At 39.6% G+C, this 12583-nt stretch overlaps 1 long non-coding RNA gene across 1 annotated transcript; it reads right to left on the bottom strand.

Annotated features, from left to right (window-relative positions):
- Window positions 1-9097: 9097 nt before the first annotated feature.
- Window positions 9098-11771, bottom strand: LOC119018424. The gene is made up of 4 exons (XR_005074754.1): window positions 11633-11771; window positions 10467-10710; window positions 9476-9618; window positions 9098-9330 (listed from the first exon to the last, which is right to left on the bottom strand). It is a non-coding gene; the product is annotated as an uncharacterized LOC119018424 (long non-coding RNA).
- Window positions 11772-12583: the final 812 nt, after the last annotated feature.

Genomic DNA, 12583 nt, shown 5'->3' on the forward strand with positions numbered 1-12583 from the left:
GAGAATGCAGAGTGACCTTGCATTGGCTATTAAGGCTGCAGAGCTTTGGAATGACCTCCCTGTGGAGAGCAGGTTTCGCTGACAAGTTTTAAATCTTATCTTCAAACTTTAGACTCACTTTGTCTTAACCTACTTACACCTACAGTGCTGACAACTGCTACTTAAGTGGTCATAAACATTGGGTAATGTCAGGTGTCCCAGCGGTCCAAGACACATTATATGTATGTGTGATGTCTCTAGTGGCACCTTCTGTCACTCTAAAAATATTGAAGGGTTCAGGGGAAATATCAATCTTTGCACTAAAAGCAGGAATCAAGACAAGTAAATATCATAAATAAGAGGCTTGGAAGAGCAGTTTCTCAGGTTGAAATACATTTTAAGCTTGGAGCTCTTGGTGACCAGAGAGCGAGGGAGCGATGTGAGTGTTTACGTGTGAATTGTGCACCTGACACAAATTCAAAAAATTGTTGACACCTCCATCATCTCCCTTTTGAAATCACAATCATTGGGTCAGTAATCTTCCTGCCTTCCTCTCTCTGTTTGCATTGCCTCTCTGCAAGGGGGAGGATGGAGTTTTGACACCCTTCAATGATTGAAAATAAATCTGTAATACATTTTGGCAAGGCAATTAATATTGCAACAGGAGAAGCAGTTTCAGGGGTCCATCAAAAAATGTACTTAATAATTAATCCTGAAAGCTAAGTTCAAAACCAATCCATGCTGGTGCTGCTCAGTGAGTGAGCAGCCAGATCTTGTCCAGAACGAGACTGTGTATGCATGGAAAGTGTGTATGGATTACTGGATAATTTACATTAAAAAAAAAAAAAAAATCCCATGCACAGCCAGTGATTACAAAGTGAAGTTTCCATTATGAGACAAAATTTTGCAGTGACGCATGATGGAATCACATGGTTTAAAAGTTACAAAAATAGAAGTGAATGTTGTTAAAGTATGGGTGTTTTGCATTTTAATTAACCCCGAGTGCTTTCACTTTTTGATAAATGACAATTTGTTCTATCCTTTTCATGGAGTATTATGTTTGTAGAGCAGGACAGAGACATCCTGTGTTGCTAATTTACCTGCGGATCGCCAGGCACACACACTGCAATCCATTCAGAAACACCCCTGCTTCACCGACTGCTGCACACTCTGCTGCTTGTTAAAGCTTTATCTCCACCTACCCAGCCTCTACCTGTGCCAGCATATCTACTTGAACCTATGGTAACTCTTCAAGTGATAACACAGCAAAGTGTTGCCACCTTGCTGCTTGCTCATTATGCCCCTGCTATACCAACAGCCTGGTTGCTGGATAAGCAGGGAGCAGCTTACTTCGGAGCAATGAATGCCAAACATAACCATAGCACCCTTTGTTGTTATAAATGGTTTATCTTCTGATGAGAGTGTTCATGACTGAACAATGTCTGGTAGAAGATTTGTTTAAAATGAAGCTGTCGCACCCCCCACCCCATGCAACATTAGTTACTAAATTTCACCATGCTTTTATTCGCTGCTAGCAACGAGCTGTAAATGAAGAATTCATGAAATGAATGACAATGCCGCAGCTGGGATCAAACTTCCCCTCGAACTGTTTTGAGGTCCACTGGCTTCCAATCGCTATTCTTAGAAATTACAATACAATAAGTATTACATGGTTTCTGTCATGCATTCCCTTTAAAGACTGGCAGAAGCGCTTCACAATTTTGCCACGCACTGTAAACATGCGGCTTTGCAAACTCAGGCGAGTACAAATTTATGTTGTCTGTCTTCTACTTGTGGAGCTAAATGCACTCCGTCCTGGCATCTGTGTCTTTATGCTTCATCCAGCCTCTCACTTCTGGAGCACTCAACAGACGACAGCTTTCTGCTGCTTCTCGCCTCTGTAAACACAGGGTGTGTAACTTTCATGCAGGCACCCTTTACTGGTAATGTGCGAGCAACATGCAGTGAGCGGCATGATAGTGCATATATATATATATATATATATGTATATATATATATATATATATATATATATATATATATATGTATATATATATATATATTCACATTCACAATTCTTTGGAATATCTATACAGCAAATCATACAATTCATCCCTAAACTGATCTCAAGCCAGCCAGAAGGAAAAAAAAAGGTGACATTGGTAAGACATTTTCCAAATAATACTCAGAACATTCCAGTTCAAAAAAACATATCCACCTTAATAAGGGGAATTTTCAAAGGGCAATTCGATTTTGATAAGTGTGTGCCATGTGTCAAACTGTTCAATGATTATTTTATGAGGAATTAAAAAATGTATGGTGGACAGGCTACATTGGTGCATTTCTAAGTCGCTGTTATTTAGGTCAGGCAGTCTTGTTTGCATGAAACTCTTACTTCAGTATGTAATTGCTAAAACATCTGGCTCATACTCATATTTCAGGCTTCATTGAGCAATGAGTATCCACTTGTATTACATGCAGCGCTCCTGTGCAGCCTTTGCAGGTACGCCTCTGCGTTTCATTCAGGAACCTTTATTGCCTGTGAAGCAGAACACCCAAGTCCAATTAAGTTCCCTTTTCTTAGGATTTGAATCCTTACCAGCTGTCTGTATGTATGCTACAGCACCAACCCCTTCATTCAAGATGTACAAATATGCTGCTTAGTTATGCAGTCCCGTACATGAGTTCCTACAAATATGAAATGACAGACTTAGCCAAAGGGATGACCCACTGGCAGCTCACTGTCATTGGCTTTCCCCCTGTGGATTAATTTGTCATGAACATTAGGGATATCATCCTTCAAGTCAGCCAATGAAAGTCATGGGATTGGCAGATAAAGGGCATGGGGGATTTCAAGAGGGTAGATTCACAGGGCTTTGTATATATTAGAGCGTGACATAAAGCCTGGAGCTAGTGTGTACTGCTCTGCTTCAAGGTAATGGATACCTGTCTTCTTAATCGTGTCCCCACAGAGCTGGAGGGAGCGAGGGTGAGAGGTAGGCGGTATATATTGTTAAAGGGATTCAGTAATGGGCATTCCTGCATGACAGAGGTGTGAACAATTTCTAAGTAAATTATAAGAATATAAATACAAGCTAGATACAGTACTGTAGTTGTTTTTTTCTTTTTATATCAGTATCATTATATCACATGTGCCATGCTGTCAGGAAACTTGCATAGTGTGGAGATGGAAAGAATAAATGTACACTCTTACACATTCTTTTGAAATAAGAATGTAATGATAATAATTATTATTATTATACAGTGATTACTATTGTCATCATTTAAAGCCCAGTCCCTAACTCTGACTCCCAAGCAATCTGATCAGTGGCCCTATGCCGAAGAAAAAAGAAAAGTCAGCATCGGGGGGTGTTTGTGACTGTACTTGCCTTCGAGACAAGGGTTTGCATCATGTTTGTGACCGAGTCAAGAGTGACTTGTTTTTAATTTATGTTACATAAGTAAGTTAACAAATGTAAATGATATAACTTGCAGGACCTAAGTGATGAAAGTTGCACTCTTGTATGACTTGCATTACATTTACATTTTGTTACCTTCAGTGGGTTATGAGACTGAAGGTAGTTATTTTAACCCAATATAATCTTTTCCTACACCTTACCAAGTAAGGTCAAGGAATCACAAGTATTTTCTGTGCTTAAACTTAACCAAGCCATTTGACAATGTTTAAGGTATGAAAGTCGTGACATCTCATATTATGTGAACTTGTCAGCAAGCTTTATTTTGAAAGTCTAAGGGAACATATTAATACCAATATTGCATAATATTGCTAACTTGAGCACGGAGTCCTCAACATGCAAAACTGACGCAAGACTGTTAGGTAAAACATCATAGTTTGAAGCTTAATGCCACTGATCAATCTGCCAAAGTTGTTGCTTACCTCTTGCTTTGCTCTTTTGCCTGATATACGGGGATGTTCTAGACATCTTGACTTGACCTGGCTGTCTTCTATGTAAATTCTTTGTTTGTTCTGTTAGGTAAAATGCTAAATTTTCTTCCTCTTCCTCCTGTTTTTTTTTTCATTATTATTGAGCGTGGTGAGTGACAGGAGAAATAAGCTCTTTAAGGGATCGCTGCTCTTTACTGGTACCATGCATCGACCCTTGCCATTGGAATAGACCTGCCTCTTCAAATTTCTCATTCGTTTTTTATTTTCCATGAATTCATTTATTACCCTGGATCTCACTGACACACAGCTGGGGCTGCTCACTGGGCGCCACACATGTTGAGCTCGCCCTTCTCAGGAGGATTACCTGCTTTTGCTACAGGTCTAGAGTCAGTGACCGCTGACCCCCCTGAGCAGGGGCCCAAGAGAAAAGGTAATATTCCTGAAGAAATCAATAAAGTAGCAGATCGAGATGACATTCTTTGCATGCCAATTCATCTATCATGGGGTCTGACACCTCTTCCCAATGAAACAAGTATTCTGTGATCTTGCATTCCTATTTCAGAGACTATGACAACAGCAGAAGCTCACATTATTGGTTCCTTCTTCTCCAACAATTCCCCCCCCCCCCTCCCCTGTGGCCTCATGCTCCTGCTCCAACTCCAGAAGGAGTTGCTCCCTTTTCCTGGGCTTGACCAGTGGTTGTAAACTCGTTTTACTGAACTCTAAGGACCCCACCGTCTTGTTAGCTCCAGTGCAAAGAACAAGTCCATTCATTATATGGAGCCTGATGAATGACTTGGTCAGACAGTAAGGGAAAGCCAAGGTGTAAATGTTCAACCTCTCATAAATCACACAGACGGGCAAGTCTAGACCTTAACCTACATGTACTCAGGAGTGATGATACCTTTGTATATTCCTACCCAGTTGTGTAGAAAAATAGTTTGAAAATAGTGCTGTGCTTCAGTCTATCTCTGAGTGGTAAATTGTCAGCATATGAATAGAACACTGAAACTGTGAGAATTCTCCTTGTAAGGGTGCTGAGAAATAAAAAGCAGCTGATTGATGAAACTCATGAATGCTTACTCTTTTCTTAACTGCTCTTTTTGCAATTTGCAAAAATATTCACTTTCGTAGTCACACGGAATTCAGCCATTTATTTTGGATGAGCCAACTTTTGACAGCAGTGCAGTGTGCCCTTCCTGCACATCCACACATACACCATAGTTCTTAAAGACAGCTCATCACTTGCATGAGAACTGCATCTTCATGTGGTTGTGTTTCACTATAATGCCTTTGCTTTGTCCTGAGTGATGATTTCAGATTTCAGTGAGAGCAGATTTTTTTTTTTTTTTTTTTTTGGTAGAAACTAAAACAAAGCCATATACTATAACATCTTTCATGTACAAGTTGGTTGTTTTCTATTTAAAACTTATTGTAAGACTAGATTTACCTTTTACGAAATCCGTCTTACTGAGACTTACCGAGAAAATGGCATTTTTACACCATTAAAGGATTCCTATTTTGAGATCCATAACTTCGTCCTGACTGTGTCACACTTAACACTTGTTTCTGGGGAATTATCACATACAGTATTAACACTCGTGTTTGGATATAGAATTGACAGGGACCATGGTCAAAGTTTTTATTGTGCTTTTTGGGGGGGAGATTTCATTCTATATTTTTAACTGCTTTTATCATTTTTATTTGGTTTTGACTCATGTGAACTGTGAAATTATGTTAAATAAAATTAAATTCAGTACAATGTCTACAACCCTGAGTGACTCATCCGTAAAACTGAATGTAAATATTTGATATATCATACTATATTAAAGTATTTGTCGTGAACACATTTATTCTGAAAAGTTACAGCATGCTTGTTTTTTTTATGTTATTGTGTCTCGTCTGAAAAAATGTTGTTCAGTCCAAACCAATGAAGACAATTTCACGTCAAGGTTGTTACATTGACTCAATCACTAATAATTCTCACATTTTTGGGTTATTTGAAAGCCTGTTGGATTTCTAGTGCTAGAGTTTTGTTATAGACTGGAGGCAGGTGGCCTCTCTTCCTGTTTGCTGCCCCATTTCTTAGTCTATTTTTACTTGATGGCAAAGGAATGCTGACATCTTTATTTGACTCTCTTGAAGAGCCAAAACAGGATTTTTTTTTATTTATTCTTTTTCCATGGGTGTCATTAGTGCGATAGAGAAAGGACCATTTGCATAATGTAGTAGACAAGTAGACAATGACTCGAGGAGAAGACTGCAAGTCAGTCTGGAGGTCAATGCTTTTAACACTATTTTAATCTAAGCTGAAAGAGATGGGCATGGTTGGGCTAATATGCCACATAAATCTCCTTGCCTTTGTGTGGATGTTGGTTTGGCATATAGTGAGGGTGGTTATTAATTTCAACAAAGGAGACCAGAGGGTGGGTTCCAGCCACTATGAAAATCAAACTTTAGCCTGGTCTTGGAAGAGAGACTTGGCCAAGAAATGCAAAACGATCAAGGGAGATTTTGTTCTGAAAGCTGAACTGCTGTCTGACATTTTAATAATCAAGGAAATAAAAGAGGATTCTGGAACCATGCATTTATTTTAAAAGGGACCTCACAAATGTGTTTTTGTTTGTTTGTCTTGTTTTGTGCAGAATAAATTAATTTCAGAAAAAAACAGAATTTTTACATTCATGAGGCATTTTTTTTTTTTTTTTTTTTAGATTGTTTCATGATGTCATCCATATAATTATATACATTTTCACACTGATTTGAAACCTTTCTGCACAAAACAACAGAAACCTGGTTAACTAGAGCCACAGACTTTTAACCCAACAACCCACATCAGCTTTCCTGCTAAAGTCTCCTTCTGATCAAACTTATAAAAATGAGCGCATCTTCTTCTGTACCTCAGCTTGGCAAATGAACAAGCAGCCAAACACTTACTGAAGAAAGGAATTTGTGGATGTCAGTCTGCAGTCTTTAAGGCTAATTACAGTAGCTTGTGTGCTGCAGTACACTAAAGAGCATAATAAACTTACCTGTGAGTGTTGCTTTGGTCTGTTTAGTTGTTGGTGTGCTTCACAGTCTTCGTTACCACCTGTTACAAAGAAATGGCAGTCCAATAACGCTACACCACATGTTTTCTTACTTTGCCTTTCACTGCCCTGCAAACATCTACAGCCAACTGATAAAATGATGGTCTTTTCTGGTAAGAACTTCTCTTCTTCCTTTTAATAATAAAAATAAAAATGTCTTATTTTTATCTTTATATATGCTTTTTTCAAATTCCTTCATATTTTTTTTACATGGAGTGCAGCTATATACTTTGGCAGTGTAGTTGTGCAACCTTTGCACACTATCTATTTCAAAATGCCATCATACTTGTCAACATAACATCACAGAAAGGTCAGCACCCCAATCTATCCTCCTCCTGAGGCCACCTGGTACAGTGGTAACTAGGTGCAAATTGGAAAGTCCAACTCATGGACATCCACACAGCTTAAGTTAGAGAAAGAGAGAACATGAAGACGCAGTGCAGTCGGACTCGGTGAAAACACATTGAAATACCTGCTGTGGTAGTTTATATGCCACCATTACAAAATAAAAATGTTCTTGTGTATTTTTATGTTTTTTGTTTGTTTTTTTTGCTGTCAAGAAAAAACACAGTAGGCAAGCTAGCAAACAGACATTTAAGTTGTTTTTGGCAAGATGTCTTCAGCAAAATATGAGTCTGGGAAAAGACATCTTTCCTTTTTGTGTGGGGGAGAGTCTGAACTCTGTTGAAACAAGCTTCTGTGTGTTTATCAGCCCGCCTTCTCTTAGCCTTTGCCAGCTTAGATTCTCTTCGATTTTAACCTTTAACAGGTAACATGGAAGCATGTACTCGCCCCACTCAGCGCTTCAGCTACTGGTCATCATGCTAAATAAAGAAAGTAAGATGAGCTAGAATGAATAAACTGCATTCCCACATGACAATAAATCATCAAATAGATATAGATAACCCTTCTTAATGTTAATATTGAGAATGGTGGAGATCCAAAGCACAGGACTTTTTCATCTACACGTCATCATGACTGCAGGTTCTTTTGTGTCTCAGATGGACAAATGACATGTCTTGAGAATATGGCAGATTTATCAACTCTGCCCACAAACAGAGCATCTGTTGCCTAGAATTATCTTTCAGTGATGAAAACTTGTCCTGACTTACCATGTTCTCAATACACTCTTCAACTCACAGTGTGAGACACGTGAATCACATTTCAACTATGAATTGGCCTGCTGCTGAAAAGTTGGGTTAAAAGGCATTCCACGCCAAACTTGGCAAGCTGCAGGGGCAGAGAGGAACATATTAATTGACACTGTTGTGGCATTCAACCAACTTAGAAAGAATGAATCGTCATTGCTATGCATGAAGGCATCTCGGTGCCAACAAAATTCGAATTGAGCAGTAAAGGAAGGCAAGCAGCCACCATTCAAAACAACATTTTAAAGCCAGTTTTTCAAAGTTCAGTGGATATAGGAACGCATTCTATCTGCCACGGCATCAAAATAGAGACAAGCATCCTGTAAAAGGATGTCTCTGTGGCTTGAGATTTTGCATATTGCAGAAAGTAAATAGTCCGGGTTAAAGTTAACCACAATGACTTCCAGTATGTGCAGCCTCAATGTAGGGAATTCTTCTTAACCTAAAATACATTATAATTAGTCAGCACACTGCAAAAGTTTTTATTTGTTTGTTTGTTTTATTTATTTTTTGTCAGGATCATTTAAATGACATTATCACATAAAAGCTAAACTGTGTATTCTTTACATCTTCAGTTCATTACACATTTTCAAACCCAGTGAATTATCTCAAAAACTGATTGTGGCCAGCCTCACAAGGCTGCTTTTCACAGTTTCTGTTAGATCGTCACCGCACAGTGTTAATTTGTTGCTATGCTTTCTCTAACAGATGGCGACACCCTTCCAATGATTTCCATGAAAAAGCAGTTTCAGGTGGTGTGTTGGAGTTTACCTAAGGTCTGTGATAAGACCAGACGTACACTGTGGTGTAATGCAGCACATGTTGTACTCTCCACGGTAATAATTAAATGATCATTGTTTACTTCTCTATAAAACAGCAGAAATGTCAGATATAAACAGCATCATCTCTCTAATAGGCAGGTAAATTCAATCAGCTACTTTGTTAAGCTCACCCGATCAGATTTGCGTGGGCCTGGGAAGGAATTTGAGACTGCTGTTTTCTGAGAACAGAGACCAATCTGTAATGTGCATATTTTATTTACTGAAAGGTGGTTGGCTGTCACAGCCCTCCCACTGGTTTGGAGGCTCTCCTGGCCAACCTCAGCAGGCCGCTAATCTAGCTCACCTGAGCCTTACACGGGATAAAAACTGGCCCATGTGGTCATAGGTCTTTATCTTCTTTTGCACCAGGAGTGAGCGAGTCTTGGCTGAAATGAGTACACACAAGGTACAAGCATATTCTGAGTAAAACATGTCAATCCTAATGCTCATGGATAGCTGACTGAGTATTATTCATTCACGTTGATAAAAGCTTGCTCTATGAATGCAATGTGACCATCACCGCTCACATACCTCCATGCATCCTACACGTTGGCATGAATGTTACTCAATGCGAAAACTGGAGGGCGCCACTCAGAGTCAAATCAGACCTCCACTTTTCCTTCTCCACCATCCACTCCCCTCCCAGCTGTTCCGTCGTAGTTGTTTGTCTGTGCCTGTGCAAAGTAACGTCAAACAGATGTTTAAAACTTGGACGCTCACAAACTCGCATAATCCATCAACAGAAAAAAATCCCCCATTTTTAAAACTTGTTCCTCTCGTCCAGTGGTCATGTCTTGCTTGACCTATTGGTTACACCGCCCACCACCACTACCGGAGGTACTGACGCGTTGGTCCATATCCATTATGCTGTTAGAAAATATGCAGAAAAATTGATGAAATATACGGACAGGATCTGTCTGTATCTGTGCATATATGATGTAGAGGCTTTACTCTTGTGATGAAAAACATTAGGTAGTCCCACCCATTTTGGGTTTAAGACACGCCCACTAAAGTATTACAGGGATACAGATAATTTAGTGGCTTCAAATTTTCTTTTGTCATTCCATTGTTCATTTATGATAACTCATGAAGCCAAAAGTGATGAGGGTCTAGAGGTGTCTCTCTCCTCTACCTGTTGCGCATATTGACATATTGTTACACCTAACTTACATTTTACATACTTGACAACATGAAAAAAAAGGATTCAGTTTTGACACCATGAAGATGGTTTTCCTGACATGAAAAGACAAATGGCTATGCGTGCTCAAAATAACTTTTAAACACCATCCAACTCTGTTCGAGTGGCAAATGCCGTGGTAAGCAGAGGCATGTCACAATCACTGTACGTCCAACGCTGACATTATAGACAGTAAAACTCTGGGCTGTCATGAGGTTATAAAAAAAAGCAAGTGGGGGGAGAGAGACAAAAGACAGGAAATGAAAGGGAAGGAAAGAACAAGAGAGTCAGTTGTCAAGATACATTTTCATTGTGGGATAGATTTATTTTTGTTGCCTGAGTTACCACAGTTTGAGAACATCTGATCAGTCACAGAGTCAAAGGAGGGGGAGAGCCTCTGATGTGCAAAGAGCATTGGATAAGGAGTCAATTATACAACTGTCCAAATATCATTCCTCCGTCTCCATTCACATCCTCGCTTGTCCTCTTTCTCTCTCTTTCTCTTTCCCTCTCTGTAATGGCTCTCCTCTGGCTGAACATAGTGTAGCCTCTCCAATTTGCTGGCCTTTCAACTAAAACCAAAAGCGTGCTAGTGAGAGAATGACAAGTAGACAGACAGGAAGACAGAAAGATGTAATAGAATTTGGAAAGTGCCGACATTGTTTGACATTATTGAACCGTGTCCCCCTAAACTTGCCACTGATGATGACAAATGAATTTTAGGTGTTCAGCTCTGAGATAATGCGAGTTGTCCTCCGTCAGTCATTTGCATCAGCTGAATTTACCTGGCGTCTACAGCCGTGCTCGCAGCCGTATGAGGCTGTGAGCAGGACCAGCATTGCTTTGAGGTAACAAGCTAGCAATCACAATGATAGCATCCATTAGCAGACAATGATAAATTAAAAGTCTGTTTTCCAGGAATTCCCCCTCCATCAAATACTGACACTTCGAGATGCCGGCTGACCTGACCGACAATCCAAAGGTGTCAATATTCGCCTTCGAAATTAGACTCAAAAACTCAACTTTCTTACAAATTACATCATAAATGTATGACCAAAGGTTTTGAAATTCATCCTGAGGGAAACGTGAATATCCATACCAGATTCACGGCAATCAATCCGATAAAATCCGACCTGAATAATCTATCATCTAGAATTTTATATACTTCTCTGCATCAGTAAAACCCTTTTTCCTGCTGGTAGTGGTGCTGGATGGGATTACAGGTGATAGCAAAAAAATCTAGAGGATTCATCCTCTAAGGCACCATGAATCTCAGTCTAAAATATTATGGAAATCAATATAAATTGACATATAAACTGGTGAAATGAAAAAACTGATATGGATATTGTGAGGCTTCTAGATATGAGCCTGTATGCTGTGATGTAATGTCACAAATGAACTACAATAATTCCGATCTGTTTGTTCTGCTGTAGCTTAGCTTTACTTTGCTCTCACTTCTTCATTCTGACAAATTGAGTGCAGCTCTCTGGATAGCTGTATGACATGCTTACTTTGTGTGACAACTCCTCTAGTTAGGTGCTCCTGCTTGATGAATAAGACACAAAGTTCATCTGCAGAAACCATCAGTAACAAGGAGCAAAATGTTTGATAAATCTCGTTGTCTTCCAACTTCAACAGTGTTCCTCCCCAGACACAAGAGAGTTCTTTTCTGTTGTAATGACAATGACATATTTTAAAAAAAAAACATAATCAACAGATCTGCTGCGTCCACCTTTTGTATATGTCATTCTCGGTGAAAATATATATTACATCACTCTGAGATCACAGGCTGGTGCAAGTGCTTTGTTGTCTTTATGCATATTAGCGACTACTCGATGGATACTACTATTTAAATGCTGGGGACATACACATACAGCAGGAGATTTAATTAAAAGAAAGCAGCAAAGGTTTCCCAGACAATTACTGCATATGCAGCCTTGCTCCTGGACTCCAGTGTCAGTGTCATTTCAGGCTACAATGCGTTAGCCTCACCCAGAGATGGTGCCATGCTAGTGCTTTGGGTGCACATCCACCTTATGAATTTAATTGAACAGCTGCTCAGCATCAACATTCATACACACGTACTGACTTCCTTGAGTCTGATGGCTCTTTTATTGTGACAAATATGGGGGCAATTTATTGGTCTCCCCGGACAGTAAATAGAAGGTTACATGCAGCACCAGAGCTTTAATTGCATTGTCAGGAGAAGGTAATGTCTAGCCATGGCAGCTCTGATGTGCACGGATGTACGCGTTTACACACCACCTATGTTTTTTTGTATGCACACACACTGTTTGTGTCTGAATAAATGTTCATACACATGCACACACTGTGCACACACGCACACGTGTTTTGCTTTCAAGAAAAAAAAAATATTTTCTCAAGGTCCTCTTTCTATGGATTCTCTCCTTTCCCATCGGTTACACCTCACTACAGGCAACACGGGGCAGACACAGACACAG

This window comes from Acanthopagrus latus, chromosome 4 (assembly GCF_904848185.1).
Source record: "Acanthopagrus latus isolate v.2019 chromosome 4, fAcaLat1.1, whole genome shotgun sequence".
In the NCBI taxonomy this organism is placed as follows: domain Eukaryota; kingdom Metazoa; phylum Chordata; class Actinopteri; order Spariformes; family Sparidae; genus Acanthopagrus; species Acanthopagrus latus.